Source organism: Pimephales promelas, chromosome 1 (assembly GCF_988280905.1).
Source record: "Pimephales promelas chromosome 1, fPimPro1.hap1.1, whole genome shotgun sequence".
In the NCBI taxonomy this organism is placed as follows: Eukaryota; Metazoa; Chordata; class Actinopteri; order Cypriniformes; family Leuciscidae; genus Pimephales; species Pimephales promelas.
In genome coordinates, this window is record NC_142769.1 from 31848166 (window position 1) to 31874688 (window position 26523).

The following is a 26523-nucleotide window of genomic DNA, read 5'->3' on the forward strand; positions in this document are numbered from 1 at the left end:
CGCGTTCGATTCACGCGATTATTTTTATCACACCAATCGGTCAATTTTGTTACACAGTCTGTCACTACCGTAGGCCTATTTTGAAAATCTATATAGACAGGCCTAGTTAGTAAAAGTAACCTATTCACGTTTTGCAGAAGCATTTACATAGCCTATAGCCTATTTGAGGCACTGAAGGCAATTGAGCTATTGAAATGATTTGTCTATTCATAAAACAAGAGAATTAAAAGTAGAAATGACGTTCAGCCTTTTTGGGACACTTCCTCTGAGCTGCCAAGCTGCTTAGTAAATTTGAAAACAAAATCAAGTCTTAATGTTTTTACATTCACGGACAGAAACACAGGCTCTTTTTCGCCTGCAGTAATTCAGTAGGTTTTCAGCAGGTGGCAGCCTTTCTCCATCATTGCCTCGTGTGTCTCTCCTGGGCTGAACTTCTAAACCCCATCTCTGTGATGTTGCTTTCCCAAGCCTCGGAGCTCATGCCTGTGAAACGCACTCCCCATTAAAATGATTTTAAAAGGCAGCACCACGGTTATAACCATCATCTCCCCAAAGCTGGTGCCACACACGACACCATGTGGCGGCTGCCACAAACAAAGGCACTTTCCTCTCCGATCGCCACGGTTACAGCCCCAATCCTGCCAGAGGCAATTACAGCCCTAACCAAGTGTGAGGTCTGAGAGAACCAATCACTGCTAATAAGATCAAGACCTAATGCCATACCACCCTCCAACACCTCCCTCTCTCTCTCTCTCTCTCTCTCTCTCTCTCTCTCTCTCTCTGGTGTGTTGGTCAAGACAAAAGCAGATTGGCATTTCACACACTGGAGATAAATAGTTGTTTTTACTCTGTATTTGAACTAGGCCTAAATATCGAAGGTCTACTTGTAATAGCCTATACTAGTATGGGCTCTTCCCACTCTGTGTCAAACAGGTCAAATTTTTAAAATTCTGATTCAGGTCATTAAGCATTGCAACCAGCGGAGTCTGATGCCTAGCTTGACTCTTCATGTTCTTTATATCTTTATAGTGATTCAATCAAAAACACACAGGCTGGATCTGAAAACTTAGGCAGCAGACTTGCTGCCTCGCTGCTATAATGACTCTGCAGGCAGTGTTTGCACGAGCCCGATCTCATGAAAGTTTGTATCTATAGCACAAATGTCATTTCTCATGGCATTTATATGCCAAAAACAGTTTTTGTGTGTATATGGTGCGCGTTTTTCGGGTGCATATGATACGCACTTTTTGGCATTTAATATGCACAAACTCGCCACCCCCTCCCCCTAAACCTACCCCAGGGTTTTTTAGTGCGTAGCATATGCATGAAAGAAACATTTTTGGCGTATAAATGCCACGAGAAATGACAATAGATACGCACTTTCATGAGACTGTGTTGGTTTGTGCATGGGGGTAGGTTACTTCACGATTTCGGACAGACTTCTGAGGCAGCATAACAGTTTAATAATCTACTACAAAATAGAGTGAGCTTTGGTGAGAACTAAACAAATATTTAATTATTACTACAGTAGTAATTTCTAGCTAGAAATGACATCAGAAGGGGAAAAACATGGTCAAAAACACACATTTACACATAAGTTGACCAGCAACAGGAACTTTCAGACGCTATCTTTATTTGTTAGCTCAACTGTCACAGAATGGAAAGCATGCACAGGATTGTGGGATATCAAAATCCTTGATGCCCTCTGTCCTCTGAAGGCAGCATTTTTAAGTTTTCGGATGTAGCCACAGTGTTTGGTCAGATTCCCAAGCAAATGATTTTTATGAGCTGGTTCTTTTTTGTGAATCAAAAACATACGAAGAGTTCAGATGCAAAAGCAAATGGCAATGAAGATTACCTATTAATTGTCATTTAAGTGAAATTACTGAACTTAAATATACAAGCTTGATAAAAATGGTCATTTTAGAAGAACATTTCAAATGGCATTTAGAGGCTTTTGCATCTGAACTCTTCATACAACACAGTGAAGTCTGATTTCCCAACACATTCTCATCCCAAGACGTCATCTAACTGACGCTTTTGACCATCCAACGTTTTAGGGTACCCTTTAACATCAGTTAGATGACGCTATCCTAGGGCGTCATCTAACTGACGCTTTACCTTTAATGTCAGTTAGATGACGCGGGTAGGTTTAGATCTGGGGTAGGGTTAGGATTAGATAGCGTCGTCTAATTGAAGGGTACCCTAAAACATCGGATGTTGACGTATGTCCAAAATCGTCAGTCTTGGGATGAGAATGGGCTGGATTTTCGAGGTGGCTAATTCGTAACAATTCGTACGACCTCACTCGCTAAATTTTTGCTAAATTGTACATATTTTACAAGTTGGCCAATTTGTATGAATTCGTACGAATGATCTACCCCTGACCCCGCTCTTAAACATACCCATCACATGGGTTTAGACAAATCGTACGAATTCATACGAATTGGTCATGAGATAGCATTGTCTCTTCCGGTCTTTTTATGGGGAACAAAAACACAGCGTGACCAGTTTACTTAAATTCCCAAGCAAATTACCTATACGAGACATTTTGTTTTAGTGAATCAAATTTCACTAGTCGCACTGTAGTGTTGATTCACTTAAAAAAAGTCTCATAAAAGTAATTTGCTTGGGAATCTGAATGCTGTGTTTTTGATCCCCTATAAAAAGACAGGAAGAGCCTAGATTGGGAATCTGACTTTACTGGCCGCGTTGCATGTTTTTGATTCACTAAAAAGAACCAGCTCAAAGTTATTGGCTCAGGAATTGACTATTAACTGGTCATGCTAAATGTTTTTGATTCACTATAAAAGGACCGGACACATACTGAAACTCAAGTCAATAATAATGCTATTGTCCACTCCATGAACAAAGAACTGATATTGTATTATATAAAGATGTACATGAGTTTTATCAGTGAAATTTACAAAAATGATGCAATGAATGAAATACCACATTTGTATTATTTTTTGTTATACTTTCACTAGGAAAATTATCCCAGTATAAAATCCAACCCGGTCTCATCCCAAGACGTCATATAACCGACGTTTTGGGACGTCTTTTGACCATACGTCAATATTCGCCTTTTTAGGACCCCCTTAAACGTCGGTAGATGAGGTTATGGGATCTCTACCCCAGAGGTAACTCTACCCCAGGTAGAGGTAACTCTACCCCAGACCTAAACTTAACCCTAAACCTAACCCGTCACCTAACTGACGTTAAAGGTAAAGCGTCAGTTGTATGACGGCCCAGCCCAGGACCGCCATCTACCGACGTTTAAGGGGGCCCTAAAAAGGGGGATATTGACGTATGGTCAAAAAACGTCCCAAGACGTCAGTTATATGACTTTTTGGGATGAGACTGTGTTATAAAATCATGTATGCTTTCTTCACAATTTTCCTTCGCATCTCGGTGAAATGTCAATATTGAATTCAGACATTGTTATATTCAAGGGTAGAATTAGACTACGGTGTCAACTATAAGGCAGTCTGCAACCAAACTCAGCACGTGTCAGCTTTCAGGTGCTGGTGTTGAATACTGGGTACAGAACGGACACCTGAGACATCAGCGGTGTGCTAGTGTCCCTAAATAACCCTGAACAAGTTCAGGTCCTGCTGCTATCATCTCCCATCACATGCTACAGGGATCTCTCCGTACATCTCTTCTTTCAAAAGACAGAGAGACAGTCGATGAAAGAAAAACAAAGAAAATATTTTTAGATCAGCGTGTTAATGAAGGCCTTACTCTAACCCGGTGCTTGGGGAGACTAGGACATTAGTGACAATGGGAAATCGGAACATCTGTGAGCTGATGCAATGGATGAATATGTATAAGGTTCTCTCTCTCTCCATCTCCCTCTCTTCTCCCCGGTGGCCTCGCACACCCGTGGTTCTGCTCAGGGAGGCCGCGTTTCACGTGTGTAGCAGCATCGCTGTCGCTCTGGCAGCTTGCTAAATAATTTGTGCTCTGTTAGTGGGGTCATTGGATAGAGAAGCTGAACTCTGAATAATTTATCCGCAGATACAATCTGAGCTGCCCTCTCTCATATCCTTCAGCTTTCAGACGGCCGGCTGCGCACACGCTCGCACACAAACCTGTTACCGCTAACACATTCATTTAGATGGAAATAAGCACAGACTAAATGGGAAATACAGGGCTGGTGGACTTTGTCCTCATTGTGACCCAGAGGATCTGTAAGAATCTCATCGTCATCCATAAACACGGAAAAATTTGCCTGTGGATGGAAAGGAGACAAAAGGCAGCGTATGCCAATGGGTTTTGTATACCTACCTAATTGCTTTTCATTATTTAGCAGACAATGGGAACCTGAGGAGAGGGATGAAAGGAGTACAGTTGTTCTTGTTATGGTATAAATGTACTGCAGTGATGCGCCTGTGTCTCAGATGTGCTGAAACAAATAGCGAATCGCACCTGATGGCTTGTCGTGCCTCCCGCAGAATATTAATGAGGGCATCCTTCGTTACAGTGAGATCAGACACTTGGACAGAAAGAAATGCACACCTGGACACCACACACACACACACACACACACACTTGAATACTGAACACTGAGCAGATGAACCTCCTGCAGAGCTTTTTGTCAGGGAATCAAGGCTTTTGGCTCCTGGAACAGAGCTCAGTGTTGGGTGGTGGCGCTCACTTTCTCGCTGACCTGGGTTTCTTGCAGAAGTGTTTTGCTATTCATTTTCTCCACAGGAACTTTATTCAACAAGCCAGATCTGAGATGAATCACCACATTACAACAGTTAATTCAAAGCAAAAAGAGTCTTTAAATGAGTGAACTGCTAATACTATGTAGCTTTGAGAAAGATTTCCATAACATTGGCTTCTTTGCGTGTGAGTTTTTTTTTGTTTGTTTCATTGATACATAAAAGGGGAAACACTTTATATATTTTTTTTATTTAACAAAATAATATTTTGACATTTTAATCTGAACTTTTAATCTTAAAGGGAATATAAGATTAAAATCTCAAAATCTCAAACTGACATACATATAAACATCCAAGGCCCGTTCACACCAAGGAATATAACTGTGACTAACCATGACTATAACAATAACATTTACATTTAGTTCTACCAGAAAGACTCGGATAAATAGATATAACAAGCGTATATTTATAAACAGCTCAGCAAGCATGAATTTAGTTCTTTGGCGTAGACCCGTCCTTAGCGAGCAATGCGAGGGTAGCGGAATCTGCATGTCCTGCTTGAAGATGAAGGCAGGGGCGCAGCCGACCCCCTGGAGGTAAAGGAAGGGACCATCTTGGTGGTGGTTGGGGAGGATAGAGGAGATTGGTAGAGTCAGAATCTGCGAACTCAGACAAATGTAAGTGCCAATCTTTTATACTATGAGTGTTAGCATATGATTGGTTAGAAGTGAGGTAATACATGGCGCACTGATTGAGTCTTCCTGGCAGAACTTACGCTAAAGCTTTCATTTATTTAGCAGACGCTTTCATCCAAAACCTCTTAAAAATGAGGAATACAGCTGCACAGAATATAACAATACCGTTTTAATTATTGTTCTAATTCTATGAGAATAGAGATGCTCACATAACTATAACGATGACGACACAGAAATCACACAGAAAAAAAAGACAGCCAATCAGAATTCATTAAATTTAAACAGAGTTATATAACTACGCAACACAGCAGACACACTTATAATAAACAGAATGTTATTGTCTGTTGGTGCGGATGCTAATACAATTATCGTTATAGTTGTCTATAACGTATAGTTATCATTCTTGGAGTGGATAGCCATTTATAGCTGCGTTAACAATGTCAAAGCAGTCTAATGTGTTCATTTTAATGCACAGCCAACTGAAAACAAGACATACAGCTTACTGAAAACCCCAACACTACTCTTTTACTGCTTTACAAGCACAAGTTTTTAGTTTTTAGTTTTCTATACAAAGAGAGGGACCTCACAACAGCTCTGGTGAACCACTGGCAGAAAGATCAGCCAATTACCGTAGAAAATCCCCAACAGACAATTATGAGAATGGAAGAGCAAGACAAAAAGCAGAAAAGAGGCTAGTCATCAGATAACCGCACTATGTTGGACATGTCTCTTCCTATCAGAGCTCACCAGTGGTGGCAGGCAGACTTGACTGGTTCTCACCACAAGAGAAGTTAAAACTGGGGACATCCTGTTTGCTGCAAACAACAACTACAAATGACATAATTACACTGAGCCAATGCAAATCATTCAGTGTATTACTATTCCTTGTAGTGCTACAAATTTTGCCTAAACACTTGACAAGTACTACATTTCCGTGGCTAAGAGCCGCGGACTGTGTGTGTGTGAATGAGACTTTCTTGTATAGAATGTCCCTGTTGCTTCCCAGCTGAAAAACAAAATTACATTTCAATAAAGCTATAATGTGCTATAATTTTACCCAGCCCACAAAGATGATTTTTTTCAATAAGCCCAATTAGTGCGCAAGGCCTGACCCTCCACTCCTCACACTGGCTAAAATGAATTGTCAGCAAATCTATCCCATCCCCTGGACATAAGTTGACTGGAAGCATTAAGCTAATATGAGCAGTACAGCCTCATTTTCCAGATCTGTGCTCACATCGCACACCTCTCACTGAATGCTCAAAGTCAGATGTGCCACAAGACACAGCTTTAATACATCATGAAAAATTAGGTCAGTTTTAATAAAGCACATATCCAAATGAATGCTTCACATGTGCTGCAAGAATGGACGTTTTTAATATAAAGGTGCGTGAAAGAAAATGTGCGTCTTCTGGACTGGAAAACGAAGGCTGTTTTTAGCAATGGGAGGAGTGAGGAGGGGAAAAAAGATAGATACAGAGTTGAAAATGCTCCATAAATCATGACGTCTTACCTCAAACCAGTCTGCACATGAAAAATGTAAGTTTACGGGAATAACTCTGACTGCGAACAATGCAGCAGTGTGTTTGAGTGGGAGAGTGTTTGTGTGGCAGATCTGGAAGCACTTTGCATCCAGCTTTTCTTTTGTCTCAGTCTGGACAACTGTCCTTTGAAAGCTGCTCGCATAATCATAAATTCAAAGTGCTTTTGGGTGACGATCTTGTCAACACATTCTCATAAGGAAACATCTCTCTAGAGACTTTTATCATTCTTGTGCTGTATGACGCAGCATTCGAGATTTCCATAACCAAGCCTAAACCAATAGAGCTAAAATATTATAGTTTTCCCAGAATGTCTGAGATGCACTTTTCCATATAATGAAAGTGGACTTTTTACTTTGTTTAAGTGGATTGATTTTTACTTTCTTGCTTGAAAAATTACAAAAGCACCAAAGGAATTACAGTAGTCTATTCTACATGTTCAATACATTTAAGTCTTCTGAAGACAAACATTAGTTCTGTGTATTTTTTTCCCCAATAATATACAAAACTCTGCTGACTATTTCTTTATATATATATATATATATATATATATATATATATGTTTTGATTAATGTACAGATTTTTTTTCTGTTTGTTTGCACAAAATATGTCCTAATAACATATGGTGTGCAGCTGTTTTCCTTGAATCTGTTGATCATTAAATTACCAGTTACTATCAACAGTAGTCTATTAAAACACGAGAAAGAGCATGCTATTTCTGAGACACTCTTTTCACAATTTAAATAAATGAATTTAATAAACTGTGAATAGGAATAAATTGAGGCTCTGAGCAAAACAGGCTAATCTCCCTCATACCTATTTCAGACCAATACATTTAATTGATAGCAGTTGCAGACATGAAAGAAAGCACATGAAATTTAATTGGCATAAAACATACATTAGCATTTTTAAAAGATGGATTAAAACCTTAATCCAAGCAAATTTACAGACAGCTCTTCTTGAGAAGAGATGGTCTCTGGTTAAGTGTCCCTAATGGAGAATTACCGACTGCCACACTGAAAGACACACACAGCGATAAAAAAGAAGTTTTTCCAAAAATGAAAGCCTGCACTTAAATTCCTTAATCTGCATTTTGAAAAAGCAGATTATGTGTAAAGGATGTCCAACTGACATGTCGAACATCTAGGACATGTTGGATTTGACGTCGATATATCAGGCTTATAAAACACAGCAAGGTCCATTGAGACATAACAAGAGCACAAAGGCACACACATCACATTCTTTACTAAACTTCATGTCACATCACAGCCAACATGACATTAGCTATCAAAAACAAGTGACAGGTCAGAGCCATAACTTTGTGGTCTCAAAAAACAAACAGGTAATCGACCTAAAAATGGAAAATGACAATAATGAGTAAAAAAGAATAAACATACTCCATTTACAACCTGTTAAAACAAAGGAGATGAAGGAGCTGTTAGGTTGGTTCGAAATCACACGCATTTGAGAGTCACCTGTGTGTTATTATTAATATCCTCTCCTCTCATCTCTCTGTACTGTACATCACTCATCAGACAAGGGTTTGCACTCAAGTCAGTGTAGGAATATTTTATTACATGGATTGTTAAAATCAGAACACTGTTCAGAATTAATAAACAACAGACTATATTGCTCTAAGAGGGAGAAATCCTCTTATTTTTTTATTAGCTGGTGTTATTGGAGGATCATGATTATTTTAGTAAGATTGTTCTGGTGAGGTATTTTAAAGTAAAGATCCATTAGACAGAGAGGTTTCTCCTGTCCTTGCTCCATTATCAGAATCGCATAGCTCCCAAAAAAAAAAAACAACAACTAAGTTTTAACTTGATGTTTTTGACTGGTACTGAAAACATCTGTGCACACACATCAAACCTATAATGACATGTGCTCACACACCTCTGCAGAGTGCACACACACACACACACACACACACAGTTGAGCACAAAAAGGGTCTACTGAGACAAGTGCTCTTATCCACCTACTGAGTTCAGTTTTCATTTTCAGTTTTCTTTATGGCTATACAACTATAAACTTCACATTTAGCAAAAGAAAAATAAATTGACATGATAACAAAAAAGTTAGGACTAGACACAAATATTTACAGAAAAAGGCACAAACATTTGCCAACAACAACAACAAAAAAAGTAAAAATCAAGAGAAGCAATACGTACATTTTTGATGTAGTTGCATGTGACTTTGTAAAGAAACACTACTCTCCTATATGGACTGAACACGTAATGCACATGACTTCACCGTTTTCACAAATTCACGTTCTTGTAGTTTACATAATGCTATCGTTTCAAAAACTTGCACTTTGAAACCCATTTTGTGTGTGTGTATGTTTTCAGGTCCCCAAAATGCATAAAAAGTTTCCCGTATTTAGTTGAAAAGGAAGTTTTGCTGGTACACCATCACTCTTGCTTCCCAATCTGTGGACCAACAAACCAGCAACCAGCATCCCATGCTGGTCCCATCATGCAAAACATACCTTTTGCTGGTGACCAGCAACAGTGGATTTTTCATCAGGGTATAAACTCCACAATTTTATGGAAAACCCGATGGTCATGTTCACCAGAATGATCGGAAATGATAAAGAGCTTCAATGGAGGTCAAATAAAAATCTTGTAAAATTGCACATATGGTTGATCAGTGTGGTGACAGACTTTTGGACCCCACTTTTGTCATCATTTCCCATCACCCCCCTGGCACCTAATCATGCACACTTGAAACTTAATTAGCCCTCATTACTATAGAGCACACACACTCCTTCAGGCATTGTTTGACCTCTTCTGATTCTAAAGACTACTTACGTGCTTTATGTTCCTGATACCTTGCTACTGCTGTTACCTCATCCAAGTCGTCTTCCAGTCATCCCTCGTCTGTTTGAGTTTTATCTCAGTTCTGCTCATTGCATCCAAGCCCGAGTGTGGTAATTGTATTGTCCTCCCTGGCATTTAATACCAAACTACCATTAATTAAGAAGTCTATAGGCAGCGAGCCAAACCTGTTTACCTGTATCACCCTCAAGAATTAGTTTGTCAACCCTCTTTTTGGTTAGCTGGTGAAGATTTATTTTATTGAACTGTGTGGTATGCTTGCAATATTGGATTGGGGTTTTAAAATGAACATCATCGAGTGTTTTTATTAATGGAATTGACATAAGCAATGGTATGCATCACCACAGTATGCAGCACCTTCACCCTTCATTCAAACACGCGAAGAACACAGTTAACCTTCTTCCAAAGTATCAGCAAAGATAACATCACTCCTCAGTCCATAAATCACTGATATCCAGCCTCTCCCAAATCTCTCTCTCCCTTTCTAAATTTTTTCTGTCTCTAACAACTACTGGAATCAAAATCTGCTTCGAATTTGTGAAAACAAAAATAAAGATAAAGGAACATTTTCACCCTGGGGCTGAATAATGGTTTCATATTTGAAACAATATCCAAAAGTTATTTTTCATTCCAGATTTCTAGAGTTGTTGTGTATGTGTGTGTGTGTGCATAATTATGGTTATCTTCTCTGTCTGATGTGCATTAGTGGCTTGAGCGTTGGCCAATGCAGTTGGACAGACCAAAGCATAAAATTCATAGGGAGGCGATTGTATTTTGACATGGCTTGGCAGAGAGTACCGGCCTTTAGTGACGATAAAGCTCAATTGCTTTGAACAAACTGATAGGAATCATTTAAAGCTGCAAAGACATAAAGTTAAGTGGAATCCAAATTGAAATAATTCTCCTCAAATAATCCCGATGTCTCTCTGGAGGGGAGATGCTGTTTAAAGGAATAAAAGCAGTTATAAATTATAATGCCAACAGTAATATGGAAAACAGCGCAGAGGGCAAAATGAAAAACAGACCATCTAACAACAAAAAGAAATGAAATCTAAACAAGAATGGGGTTAATGTACATTATGTGCAATGTACATTAATGTCAGACTCATTATCACAAAATAATCTTATATATATATATTTTCTCATAGCTTCCGCTTAGAAACAATTATCAATTGCCTACTACAAAACAATCATATTAATACTGAAGTCTTATCAGATCATTATCACTTACAGTTAATAAATTATAGGTAACATGGCAGCATTTGTGTTTGTACAAAAAAAAAAAAAAGCGCACAAGTCCACAGGGATACTAGAGACATAACAGTGCTGGTTTCAGTTTCAGAAATTTTTTTTGGCAAAAAATGTCATTTGTTTTTCTGTCAATAGTGATGTATGAAGCACCACTCACACATAAATCACTTTCAAGCCATGTCGGTCGATGCAATGAATTCACATGACCATCTTGAACCCGTTGCGAAATCTGAGTGATGGGGAAATCTTTCGCCTTCACGTGAAATTCCCAATTGCATGGATTGCTATAGATTCCTATATAGTTGTGCAAATAAAATAAAAGAATATATCTACAATGTTGCCTCTCTCCTATTTTTCATATTCTAATCATCCAGGCCAGCACTCTTAAAGTTTATAAGTTCATACGGTGGTGATGGCTCAGTGGATAAGACACATGCCTTTGGTGTGAGCGACCCAGGTTTGAATCCACTGTGAGACACCAATGTGTCCCTGAGCAAGACACTAAACCCTTACTTGCTCCAGAGGCGTGCGACCTCTGACATTTATAGCAACTGTAAGTTGCTTTGGAGAAAAGCATCAGCTAAATGAATACATATACTGTAGGCTATATGTAAATGAAGCCTGCTTCTATCCTCACTTACTTATGGATTCCTATAGAAAATGACTTGATTTCACGAGCAAAAGAACAGCGATTAATGTAACCACAGCTTTATTCTGATGAGCGGAATTCATAATTTAGTATTAAGTAAGACTTTATTTTAAGGTGATATAGGCCTAGTTACACGTTACTACATGTACTTACTATGCAATAACAGTAAATTATGCATAATTACAAGTAACTAACGCTAAACCAAACCCTAAAGCTATAACTTTAACTCATATATGAAGTAGCCTACATGTAGCCTAGTTAATTAATATCAATCAGTACTTATTTGAGTATCAGTTTAAGAACAATGTAGCTACGTCATCTTAAAATGAAGTGTAACCTTAAATTATTATAATTAAGTAATTTTTAAAAAAAGTGAAATATGTTATATACATGTGAGTTTTGTCAGTTTCGTGTTCAAAGCGATCCTCCCAAGAACACTGCTGTAAGATTGAAATTGGCATGCTAAAAAGGTGAGAAAGTTTGAGAGGGAAATCCTCAAAGAATGTTTGCTGCAGTTGTAAATTTTGCTACAATTTTGATGTGAAATATTTAATTAGTATGTATGATAATAATATGTGTAGACCTTAAAATATTATTCTATGCAAAGTATAAACAATCAACATGGGATTGGCAGATTTGGAGGCCACACTGATACTCATAGTCATTGTTATTCCAACAGAGGAAAAGCACACAGTTAATGTGACTTGCTGTACTGAATGTGTGTTTGTATTTTAATGCATGGCTAGGGCGATATCGCGTATTCTTTCATCATTTCACATTACCCATGAGCCATCTCTTGCTCGTAGACAGACACAGGTAAATAAGGCCCAGCTCTTGTCACAGATCCGCATTCCAAATCAACGCTAATCATCATCATTGTCTTCATCATCATTACCATAATCATTATCCCTGTCATTTCTGCCACTATACAAACTAGATTTCTCTCCTCTCGCTACCCAGCCGCTAATCTCCATATTCATAATGGGAACGGATATTCTAATGATGTGTGTGAATATTCCTGAAGGCAGTGTGGATAACTGAGACTAGCAGTGCTGACAGCGTGGTCTGGTCGCATCCTGCTCGCATCTCAGGTGTGAGTCCTTCATTTAGCACCGATTACCGTGACGCCCAGCTTATGCATGTCACTTCCTTTACTCTTCACAATTTAACCAAGACTGAGGCTGTTGCCATGGCCGTGAGCCCCGGTGGCAAATCAGGCGGTACGCTTCCGACTACCCGGCCTCCCGTCACCTCGTCTGTGAGCCTGCACTTGTCAGGCGTGTGAAAATCACCCGACCGGGCCTTCAAGGATCCGGCGCGCGAGCATGCTGCTGCATGAACTGACGCCTGCTATGTCCAATTAAATTCTGGAGTGCTGTGACGAGCGCTGTAACTGCACATATAGACTCCTGGGCACGTACACACTTTGTGTCACTATCTAAGTAGATTATTGGTCTGTTTCCTGATTCAGAGTGTGCGACATTCATTCCCTTTTCTTTTTGCAGGAGCCGTCACTCCTGTCTGCTGAGTTAGTGGCAGTGGGAACATGCAGTATCTGCTCTACCATTACACCCTGTGTACCGTCCTGAAAGATGTGATGGCCAAGGCCTTTGTGTATCAATCAGTGTCATCCTCAGCAAAAGTGACAGATTAATGAATGATACTTGTCCGTGATTAAAACTCACCCAAGTATAAGGCAACAATGGCCATAAAAAAGCTAAACTAGAACCAGAGGAACTGTCTTGAAAGTTTTCAGAGATAAAAATACAAGAGCTGGCATGAAATTTAATTTCACCGTGGTTTTCTAAACAATTAACAACCAATGACAATGCATTCTCATCCCAAGGCGTCATCTAACTGACACTTTTGACCATGCTTCAACATCCGACGCTTTAGGCACCCTTTAGCGTCAGTTAGATGACGCTATCCTAGGGCTTTACCTTTACCTTTAGGTGTTTAGGTCTGGGGTAGGGTTAGACCACTATAGGAAAGCATCATCTACTTTAAAGGGTGCCTAAAGCATCAGTTAGATGACGCAAGGTCAAAAGCGTCAGTTAGATGATGCCTTGGGATGAGAACGGGCTGCCAATGAATAAAGTCCTACTTTTAAAGTTTTCCTTTTTTCTTTTTCGATTATCCATTTCACTTGGATATATATATATATATATATATATTACAATACAGAATATCTGACGCTTTTTCCATTCAACGCATTCTCACCCCAAGGCGTCACCTTTGACCATGCTTCAATATTTGCAACGCATTCTCACCCCAAGGCGTCACCTTTGACCATGCTTCAATATTTGACGTTTTAGGCGCCCTTTAGCGTCACTTACATGACGCGATCCTACGGCGTCATCTAACTGACGCTAAAGGAAAGCGTCAGTTAGAGGACGCGGTTAGGTTTAGGTGTGGGGTGGGGGTAGGGTACACGCGATCCTAGGGCGTCATCTAACTGACGCTAAAGGGCGCCTAAAGCGTCAGATATTGAAGCATGTCCAAATGCTTCCCAAGGCATCAGTTAGGTGACGCCTTGGGAGTGAGAATGGGCTGATATTTGACGTTTTAGGCGCCCTTTAGCGTCACTCACATGACGCGATCCTACGGCGTCATCTAACTGACGCTAAAGGAAAGCGTCAGTTAGAGGACGCGGTTAGGTTTAGGTGTGGGGTGGGGGTAGGGGACACGCGATCCTAGAGCGTCATCTAACTGACGCTAAAGGGCGCCTAAAGCGTCAGATATTGAAGCATGTCCAAATGCTTCCCAAGGCGTCAGTTAAGTGACGCCTTGGGGGTGAGAATGGGCTGTTCCATTGCATCCAGATTTTGAATCCATGTCATTATTCACTGAAAATATTTACATCCACTCACAAGTGCATTAATGAGAGAAGTAGAAATGTTTATTCAGAATAAATGGTTATTTTGAGGTGGATCTTTTAAATTTATATTCATGGATTTGGCTCATGTTTTTATCCAAAGTGACTTACAATAGAAGAGCATAAGAAGTCAAGGAGACAACATTTTTTGCAGGATACAATAGTTGTCAACTAAATCAGTTTATTTAGTTCATAATAGTCTTAATTAAGTGAACGTACAAAATAAAGATATTGGAATACTTCACTCAAGAAAAGAAAATGAGGCAATTGTTTACTACTTCTAAATTTGATATTTTAATACAGGTTTTTTATTTTAACAGGGACAGCCCCATCCCTCATTTGCTTTCATTAGAATATTTAGAATATTATTTTAGTTATATACTTTTTATGAAGTGAGAAAGTCATACTTGAAACAGCATGAGGGTGAGTAAATAATGAAATGTAATATATTATTAAGTTCGTAACCTTTAACATGTCTGACCTTGTTGCATGAGATCTTGTTTTGATTTTTGTTGTTTTGTTTTTAGCAGTTGCACAGCCACTGAAATGTGGTCAGATCTTCATGGAACCGAAGGGTAAACCATTTAATTCTGATGCTGGAACTGCAGTATTTATTGTTCGAAAATTGCTTTCATTTGCAAACCCACATTCCTGCAGGCCTGTTTAGTGACCTGCTCTTTAAATGGGTTTTCTCTCATTCCCTGTACACATAAACCCCAAAACAAAGGGTAATGTTGAACGTTTTTCAGTGGTTCGTTGTGTGTGTAGTCACGGTGGCCTGTCTAGCTTTCGTCATGCAAGGATCTCCATGACAATGATGTCATCACAGGGTCAGTCTAGCACATGAAAGCGAGGCCTGCACTCACCAAGGATTTGTGGGCAAAATCATTTTACCAACCGTGGAATACATTCTTAGACATACACTCTGCCTTTCAGGCTTCACCTGGTTATACTTTAAACAATGCAAGAGCAGATGAGTGTAACGTCAGCATAAAATACAATGTAGATGCCGCCTGTTTCAAAAGCAAATGATTTTTGTGATACTTCTGTGCATAAACAGCCAGAAAACAGCTTAAAATCAACCTCTCAGCTAAAGCCGCTCACTGATTCAGCATCACGGACCGAACGCGTGATATGTTTTACAGCACGGAGATAAAAAAAAAAGTCACCATATCAAATGTCAGTGAGTTCACGGCAGAGCAGAGACTGTTGAATCTGGTTTGCCAGGAAGCTTGTGTTTCTAAAGCTACTTATGTTAACCAAACTTTTATATATCTTTGTGTTGTTTTCACTTTGAAACAGAACAGATTTCCCCGCCTTTAATTTTTCTGTCCCTCATATCAGAGGAAAGCAGAGGGTGTGGGATCATCCCGGCTGTACCCTTCTCAGACATGTGTTACGTGAGGATAACAAGTCATGTTTCTAAAGAGCTCGCTTTTAAGCCGCAATCCACTCTCAGATGAACAGGAAGAAGGAGGAAAAAAGAAAGAGAGAGGGGGAGAGACAAAGAAAGGCACTTTCAAGCTTTGCATTTTAGTACAGGAAACCGATTTAGCAGAGCTGTGATTCCTGTCTTTTCTGCATCTCCATTCTCTCCATTTTTTATTCTCAAACCAGAACGTGAACCTAAATCTCATGTTTTAAAGATTCTTTGATGGGAAAGTCTAAATATTTCAATAAGAGGCTGTTTTATTATTCACGATGTTCGCAGGTGTTTTAACATCCACCGGCCGGTGCTTTCCACACCCCCCACCCACACACACACATTCGCAGACACAGACAGACAGACACACACACAGGTAACCTGCTGCAGCCAGCAATATTACACGGATTAGCATATTATATGAAATATTTAGTGTATTCTTTCCTTCTTTCCAGTCCTAAAATCTAATAAATCAAATGACTGCCAAATGACATTAAAAAGACATTCAGTGTGAGAGAGAAAGCTTTTCATATTCAAATATAGGTCAGGGGAAATACAGCAAAGGAAAAGGTTACTTGATTTAGCACACAACCCTGATTAACTGACCTATTGTGAAGAGAGCCACAGAGAGAAAGAAAATGACTATGAAAGAAAAGACGATTGAGACATGCCTGATAAAATACACGAGGAAACAAATGAAAAGGGATGGTGGACCCAAAACGGAAAATTCTAAATAATTTACTCACCCACATCTTTCCAAACCTGACTTTTTTTTTTAAATTATTATTATTTTTTTTTTGTGAAACACAAAATTTAAGTGTATATATGATTATGACTATGTGCAATTCAAATAAACTGGAGTTAAACCCTAAAAACTGACAAAATGATCATATAATTATATTACAAATGGTACAAATCAATCATGTGCAATAGTTCAAGTCCACTAATACTTTGTGTGATGAACAAACCCAAATTGAAATAGTTCAATCTTCCCCTGCAACTGGATCAGAGAGTCCAATTCATGAATTAATCAGTTTATGTTTATCTGCTCAAATGAATGCATTGTTAAAAAAATTGACTAATGATAACACGTGTATTACTAGTGTATTTGCTTTCGAAAACACACACGCACACACACCATTTACCAAATAATTTTCAGTAAAATAAGTTTTAATATCACCAAGCAAGATTTTTAATCACTGTATAATACATTAAATTAATATTGAAAACTCTAATAAGTCAGGACCATGGAATTCTAATGGAGTCTCCAAAGTTGTTTTGACTTTTTATTCTCACATTTATGAGACTTTTTGAGTGTTAATTAGTGAGCCACTGGGCTCTGGAGGGAGAAGAACAGACATCATCTTGAATCATCCTGACAGGACGGCATGGCCCAATTACAGCGACGCTCCGTTTCACTTTGATGTGGCGGAAAGCGAGATAGATTGGGGCGAATCACTTACAGACACATGCGCACACACACACACACACACACACGTTATGGTAATGATGTGATTTAGCCCCGATGCTAAACTCTATGTAGCACCTTTAAAAACGATGCTAATGCTAATAACGGCGCTCTGGCAGAGAGGAAAAGGCGGGGGTGATCTACTATTTTTCCTAAATGAAGAGGCTCTTGTGTACATTGTCAACGAAAATGAGACAAAGTGACTTTTCGCTTATCAGGGTTTAATTATACACGGGGTGAAGTGGGAAAAAGGTTACGGGGCGGAGTTTCCCGCTTTTACATCAAACCTGTTGGGTGTCTTCCATTAATTAGAGCTTTGGAGAGAATAAAGGCAGTGGAAGATGAGAGGTGAGGGAGAGAGGGAAGACGAGAAGGAGAGATACGGCTCTACAAGGAAAGCTTGATATTATCAGGCTGTAATTAAGTTGTCACTTCAATTAGGCCGGCTCAAATTAGAATTGTCTTGGGTTGCAGCACTGAGCGATGTCTGTTTGGTTAATTAGTCTGGTGAGTAGCCAGAACATTGCGCACACACACACTCACACATCATCAAGCGAGGTCGTTTACGGTCTCAGTTGACTAGTTTATTGTCAAGCATCAGGCAAACACGCATACAACCCTCTCCAGAATAATGTCGATTGAAGGTCAAGCGCAATCCATCTGTTATTAGTGAATAAACCTGTACTGGAGGAGCGATACGTGGATGTCAGATTTACTGAGCGCGTCCCGAGGGCTGGTGAGAACACACTGAACAAATACATAATCAAGTGATTGTTGAAAGCAAATAAGGGAATCTATTAGTCTTTTAATGTGTAGTTATGGGAATGCTTTAATCCGGTAAACTTTATGGAACCAGGACTGATTAAAGTAAAATTACACTAAGGCATTAACCGAGCACTCATTTCAGATAAACTGACAGATCAACTGTTTCAGCTCTTTCAAATCAAGAATAATGAATATTTGATTTTGTTTTAACAAACATTTATTTACTTTTTTATGTAAATCATTGGTCAGCATATCTCATTAGAATGGCTGATAATTATGAGAGCAATTAGGGGTGTGAGATTGGGACCTGGTGGTTTATTTATTTATTTATTATTATAGACTATTTACTCACCCTTATATTTAAAACCCATTTAACATTTGTTCTTCAGTGGTACACAACAGGTGATTTTGTCTTTAAAGAATATCTGATTTCAGGATACTGAAAGTGAATGGGGTTTAGGGTTATCGAGTCAAATATTACATAAAAGCACCATAAAATTTTAAGTAGAGAGATTGAAATTTAAATTATTATTCACTGAAAATCTTGACATTCACCATGGCTTTACTTAATGAGTTCATGAGAGTTCATAAGAGAAGAATGAAAGAGTTCATAAAAGTGGTCTGAATCATTTGTTCACAAATTGGTCTGATTCAGTTCACAAGTTCAACTCAATAATCCAGTCACAGCCCTCTGGAGAGGAAGATTATCAGCAGTTTTATCATTTGGCTTCAGAAGATTTGCAATATAGTGCACAAATTTGAGTCATATGGACATTATTTAAATGTTTCCGTTCATGTTCCACAGTGGAAATAAGTCATACAGATTTGGAATAACTTTTATTTCACCTTTCATTTCTCTCTCACTAGCTGATAAACACTGATGTGGGCTATATCTCATCAGTCCGCTCTGCCCTCTTCTTTTATGGTTTATCCATCACTTGGTGTCTGTGGCTTTGCTTCATACTCACAATGAGATGTATTACAACTACAGTTGAAGATGCTCTTGTAAAAGGCCGGCCCACAGCATTCCTGATGCTAACTGCTGTCTGTAGATAAAGATCCTTTTATCGACAGTTGTCGTAGCACATGCTGGATTGTCTTGAGCTGTTAAAAGAAAACAACTGAGTCAAGAACACTACAGTACATGTAGAAAGCTAAGCATTTTAAACCCAGTTAAACACAACTATGCTGAAAAAACAATTAGCAATGTACTCATAGACTCAATCTGACAGTGTTTACAACACAAAACATAAAGTGCCAGCCAACAAAAACTTCAAGGATGCAATATTTATCCAAGGGTGGATCTTTGGACTCTGCTGACCATAGCCATCTGTTTATCTAAGCACACAATATATGGGATAAAAAGAGAGAGAGATTCATACCCTTGAGGTCAGTAAAGATGGAGAGTTTGGCTGGAGGCAGCAGGCTTTGTGGTGAGAGAACACATGTGAAAGTATGTTTAATACTGTATCTCTCACAGTTTGTTTACTCTGTGTTATGGACCTAATCCTGTGGTTCCTGGTCCCTGAAATAGTCCACACCACAAATCTAAGTTTAAAGTAAAGGCTTTCTATGGATGCATATGGCAAGGAGGGAAGCTGTCTCTCTGTTACCCCTTTTCCACCAACAAGAACCAACAACCAGGTGCTGGTTCAGAGCTAGAGCTAGTGCCGGTTCGGAGGTGCAGGTTCGACTGACGAGCTTTCAAAGAACCGGTTTGCCTTTCCACAGGCTAGAGAGCCATCACAGAGCCAGATCTTCACAACGTCACTGTATACATCTCATGTTGCCCAGCATGTCATGTTGCCCGCTAGTGCGGCGCACACAAACACACCAGGCTAGTTCGAGATGGTTCGGCACTGTGAATCTCGATCTGCGAGAGTGATTCGAAAAAACATTACAAAAAGATTTGATTCAAAAGCAGGAGTCAAAAACTCTCCAAACACTCCCGCAGCGCTGCTCCGATGCATCTCAAACAAGCCTTCCATCAACAATGGCGGTTGTTGCGTTACTATTTATGCTCACGGCTTTGCAAGCCTACATCGGTATTCAAACACGGTGAATCCAGCACGTCCGTGCAGCTCGCCGTAACTTGCATTAACGGAGATTATAGTCGAGCTGCTATTAGCATGATTAGCTGCTATTTAAAAAAAATGGCGTTCACAAGTTTCAATTTGCCTTGTTGGTCACGGTAACCCCACCCCCAGCTGCTGACGTAAGCGGTTCTTACTTCTAGACCAGCAATGATTTGGTGCCACTTTTACTGGTTCGGAGCTGGTGCTTTGGTGGTCGAAAAACAAAGAACCGATTTAAAACTAGGCTCTGGCTTGGTGGAAAAGGGGTAAGCGTGTGTGTGTGTGTGTGTGCGTGTGTGTGTGTGTGTGTGTGTGTGTGTGTGAAACATTGTCATTTAGACAATCAGCCTAATGACATTGACAAATAGCTGAAAATAGCGATCAATTCAGTTTAGTGAAGGATTCGTCAGAGTGATTCAAACTAGCAGCTGTTTTTTTAAACTATTTATTAGAAAAAGGGATTCAAAAGTCAAGACAAGGCAAGGCAAGTTTATTTAAATAACATGTCATACACTATGGCAATTCAAAGTGCTTTACAGAAAGGAATTAAAATAATCACAAAACGAAAGCAAGTGTGTCATACAGTATATTTTTCACAACTCCCCATTTTACTCTGGGATTTTCCCATGGTGTCTGTGGTGTTATTTCGGCGCCTAAGAAATCTATTGGGCCCAATTTCCCTAAAATCGGACTGGAGGAGCTTTAGGGCTGACTCACGGGGTAATCTCGGGTTCACTGCACCATCAGTCCGCACCCCAAAAACCCATTTGTTCAGAAGCTCTAATGGAATCAATTCAATTGGCATTCAATTTTTGTGAGAGTATATCAGTCAACACCCCAGACCACTCGGTGAGTTTCATGTTTTTGTTAACTAAAGTGTAATGCGTTTTAGACTGTTCCAGTGCACCTATGCAACCATTGTGGGTGGGGGGTGCAACCACAGAAACCGAAAATTCTCGGGCCAGCAGCATTAGTTCAAATTTCAGTCTTAACCGAAACAATCTTACAACAGGGCTTTAAGTGTAAAATACCGAACTTGTCCTTTAACAGGACAAATTTGAACTGTAGAGTTAGACTGTTGGATGACAGTGGGGTCAGAAGGTGAACTAATAGTGCCTGACACACACCAAATGATACAACTCAACAAAATGCCAAGCTATCAAAGGACCAATGTGATTTTGGGGAGAGTGAGACATACAGAAAATGCAGCCAAGAGATTTTTACAGTTGCTGAGCAAAATAAGTACATCTCTCTCGCCTTTGCTGCAGTTATTATGTGGCAGAGAGTAGGATCCAAACTTTCATAGAAACACATTGTTAAATGTTTGGCCAATAAATGTTAAAGACTGAAAACAACGAGGCAAACACAGAGGAGTTGGAAGGAGACAGAATGCAGCAGGACGGATGACGGCCAAGTTCGTATAATGCTCTTTGTCTCAAACATATGTAAACTCTAACCTATCCACACATGGTCACATTCTTTTCACAAACCTACAAGTTCACGTGTGACATGCCATTTTAACTCTTGGGTGGTCGCGTCAAACGATGATTTGTGTTGGCCATTTGAGATGACATCACAGTGAATTGCGTTAATCGTCAGGAAAATACATGGTTTATCTCTTCATATCAGGGACGCCTGCCCGCTTTACCTCTCCTAATAAATCCCATATGGGACTGAAAGCTGCCTCATCTGAACTGAACTCTGGCATTCAACGTCTACGGCCAGGAAATGGCATAGGCAGAGAGGCGTGTAAACACTCTCTTGAGAAATAACAGCAGTTGCAAAGACCTGATTAAGGGCCCATTTAACTCCAATGCTAGCTTAAAGTCATTTTTTACTGTCACAAGCCATTGAATAAAGATCTCAGCTCACAAATAGTCTGGAGTCAGTTTATTAGTATGAAGTTGCGATTGGGGATCTGGGTATTATTAAGACAGACATTGTCGTTTTGAAATGACAAATCATCTCTGCTACGGCGAGGCATTCAAAAAAGAACAGCAAATTCGCTGACACAAACATGCTGATAAATTACATTTCTATGTCATTGAGCTTCAGTGTCTGCTGACACCCTAATTTTTTAACAGATCTGCCGACGCAATGTTTTCATTATGATACTTGCGCTAACAGAGCAGACGGCTAATTAAAAGCACAGCGAACTTTAGTACAGTCGTACAGAAGAGTAAGAGCAAAGAGAAGGAAAAAGATGCAGTAAGAAAAAGGTTTAAATATCTTCCATGACCTCAGGGTCGAGGGCAAAACATTCAACACATTGTGACTAGCAATGAGTTTCAAAAACTGCATGTGATACTGTGAATGATTAGTGCATGCAGAGGTGAGAAAGCTAAGCTTTAGGGGGATTTCAGTTCTGTGGTCCACTTTGACAAATGAAAAGTTCATAAAAGGTTTTTGACTTTGTCACCAGCAGAACCACAGAACTAAAATGCCCCTAAAGTGCAGCTATGAGTGCTTGGCAGAAGTCTAAAGAACATTACAATTGTATCATGAAAGCGCAAGAGTTTCTAGAGAGGCTAACAGCTTAATTAGCCCATAAGAAATAATAGAAGGCAGAAAAAAATGGGTGCCAAATTATGACAAACAGGCAATAACTTTTTAACCCTGCAGATTCCTAAAAAAATATGCAGCTCATTAACTGAAAGCGTAATAGGCTAATTTCCTATTTTGCAGACAAGGTTTATTCATTTTTTTTATTAAAGATGGGGTGTGGCCGACAGACAGCACATAAAATTATATTTTGTTTCCTTTTATGCACTCAGATATGTAGACATCCCATTACTGTAAAGTCCCATTAAACTTTAATTAAATAAACACAGTTATGTTTTACAATGAAGGAACATGTTAAATATAGTTTGACCTTTCTGTGCCCTGCAGCCACATTTCTCTTAAATATTATTTTGGATTAAAGGATAAAAGATTTTTTAGTAAGGTCTGGGCATGGTTACTCTTGGCCTGGTATTTTAGAATGTGGTTTTGCAGAATAGCAATCCTCTGGGTATTAAGAGTACAGTGTGATCATTAAACAAGGTCTATAAAACACATCTCAAAAGACCACGGCTGGACAAATGACCTCTTGGTGACAGCAGTGTAACGGCAGCAAGAAAAATCTCAAAACCAAACTAATTCAGTACCATTTTGTGGTGTTGTTTGTCAGACATGAAAATACCAAAAATGAACACAAATGCTTTTATGCCAGTAGGTTACTCCAGTAGGTGGCGACAAACAAGTTAGTGATTAAATTGTTCATTCAACTGACTGGTTCAACACACCGATTCATTGTTTAATGAATCAAACAAAAAAGGGCTGCATCTGAAATCACATAGGTCGTTCTTTTGTATTTGTGACTTTTAAAAAGGTATGTATGAATGTGTTTACTATGAACGTAATACAGAAATACTACATTCATCATACATCTGACCTACCGGCATCAGTTGTATCGCATCATTACCATTCAAAGTTTTTCAGTCCATAAATACAGTTTTGGTTAGTCTGTCACGCAATGTTATTGTACAGCTTCAGATGATTCATTAAAGGGGTGGTAAAGTATGATTTATTTATTTTTTGTCCTAGGTTGACAGGTCAAATCACTTTCCATTTTGGTTGTATGGAAAAGAGCATTATAAACACTGAGTTGAAAATATCCTTTTGTGCTCCACGGAAGAATTTGTTTGGGTTTGGAACAACATGAGGGTTAGTAAATAATGACAGCATTTTCACTTTTGGATGAGCAAGCCCTTTAGTGTAAAGACCACATTTATTTTTATGACGATTGTACAGATTGTGGTTCCAGACTGCGGTATGTTGTAGCTTAGGATTAGTTTCGTCGTTCTTTGATGGAAACCTCTGGCCTTTCTCACACGTATGTGAGCTCATATGGCCTCAACTAGAGGCGGCCTCCATCTGACCGGTGCTTCACACCACTAAAAAGTTGTCACACCTAAACAAGAGACATCAAAGCTCTCCACTGCCTTAGACACAACCAGAGAGCTGCACCTGCCAGGCCAACCCGTTACAGATACAACCTTTCCAGCATTTAGCTCTGACTCACACACACACACACATAGGCTACACTCAGTCAAAAAGCTTAGTCAAAAAGCTAATGAAACTTTGAGCCCATTATTCATTATTCACGGGGGTTGTGTGTCAATTATCATGAGGGATCTAACAAGATTTAACTGTCATATCACTGCTTTTCTGGTTGTTTTGAGGTTGTAAAACCACAGTTTTATGTATTTGTTTGTTTGTTTGTTGTCATGTTTAGTCATGAAAAGCCACAGGCAAAAGAAAAGTAATGCCAAAAAAAAAAAAGAGGAAAAACTGTGAGAGACAGGGAAAGGGTTCTGCCATCTCCACACTGCCAAGCCATAACCACCAAGGCTTAATTGTGATGAGGTTTCCACTTGTTAAACAACAGCTTTGGCTGGTGACAGAAACAGCTTTTCATAGGACAAACATGCTCGCAGCCCACAGTTCCCCGCTTTCTTCACTGAGCATGCCCAGAGAGTTGTTCTGGGGACTGTCATTAGCAAATTCCACAGAGGCAAGCAAGATGATTAAATGCTGACTGCAACGAGGCAACAACTTCTGTGCCATGAAAACAGTCACAAAAAATGAGGGCTGTAAATTTCTTCAGGCAATGGCATGGCAAGAAAACAGGGGTGAAAAAATCCCTGTGAGGAAGAGAAAAGGGAGAACACTTTTCTCTGTTGTTGATTAATTAAGGGATATTTGGGATTATTGAGCTTTCAGGATGTAGAGGTTCAGTGACATCTGTTAGATCCCTGTTCCAATCTTCCACTTTATCCTTGGAAAATAATTAACTTAAGTATGCACACCCAATTGAACTAAACCTTTTTAGTCCAGATTGATTTGGAGGAAATGTCATGGTAGATCACACTAATGCTCCACTCTCGTTCTTTTCTCAAAAGGGCATTTGCTGCTTCTTTCCTCTCATTACTGCAAATAAAATACTAAAAGATTTTCCAGCAACAAAACATGACATTGGAGGGCCTTTTAACAAATTGTTAGCTTGTCAGTCTAAGTCTCAAATACCAAATAAGGTCAGTCACACCTACCATATCTATATATATCTATCTCTATATATATATATACACACACACACACACACACACACGCATACACACAATAATACAATAAATATTTAATGCTGAAAAATGCGGTCATCATCTCACCTTCAAGTTGGTCTAAACTTGAATGGATTTCTTTCTTCTGCTGAACACATACGCAAATATTTTGTAGAATGTGTGTAGCCTAACTAAACAGTTGACTGTTCCTCGGTGAAACCGAGGAAAACGGGATTATGGCAAAATCTTCAAAATTTACTGTCCTAAACGAAACGTATATACGTTTAGATGTAATTTTATACTTATGTTTATTTAATATAATTTTAAAAAGAAGCATAAACACAACGAGGGGTGTCTGTTTTATCTGTTTTTGTGACTAACGTTTCATTAGTATAACCATGGAGTATAAAATTCAATAAATTCTCGGTATTACATTGGACTCTGCGATCGGTGGAAGTTATCGAGCATCCTTACACCTTCACCGGAAATACCGCCGTGCATAGAGCCCATTGGTAATTAACAACCCGTAGCTCACAGTAGGTTGGCCTTTAATGATTTATAAGTTGTAACGGCGTTTGTCGATAAGAGAAGGAGGATGCAGGAACCGGCGAACATTTCACAAAATTTTAATCATATAAAATAAACAAACGAGAACGAAAGTAAAAGCGGCAGCCCCTCATGGTTGACTGCCACACACACAAAACATTACGTAAAATAGTCCTGGTCCTCGCTCGTCCTTCACTGCCAGCCCATTCTCACTCCCAAGGCGTCACCTAACTGACGCCTTGGAAAGCATTTGGACATGCTTCAATATCTGACGCTTTAGGCGCCCTTTAGCGTCAGTTAGATGACGCCCTAGGATCGCGTGTACCCTACCCCCACCCCACACCTAAACCTAACCGCGTCCTCTAACAGACGCTTTCCTTTAGCGTCAGTTAGATGACGCCGTAGGATCGCGTCATGTAAGTGACGCTAAAGGGCGCCTAAAACGTCAAATATTGAAGCATGGTCAAAGGTGACGCCTTGGGGTGAGAATGCGTTGTCACTGCCGTCACTTCCGAAGCTGCTCCATGAGAGAAAATTGCAGCGCGCCGGTGACGCTCATGATCAGTCAACGCCACCGGCTTCGCCCTGTTCTCACTGCCCTATGCCTCGTCCTGCTTGCCACATAAGGT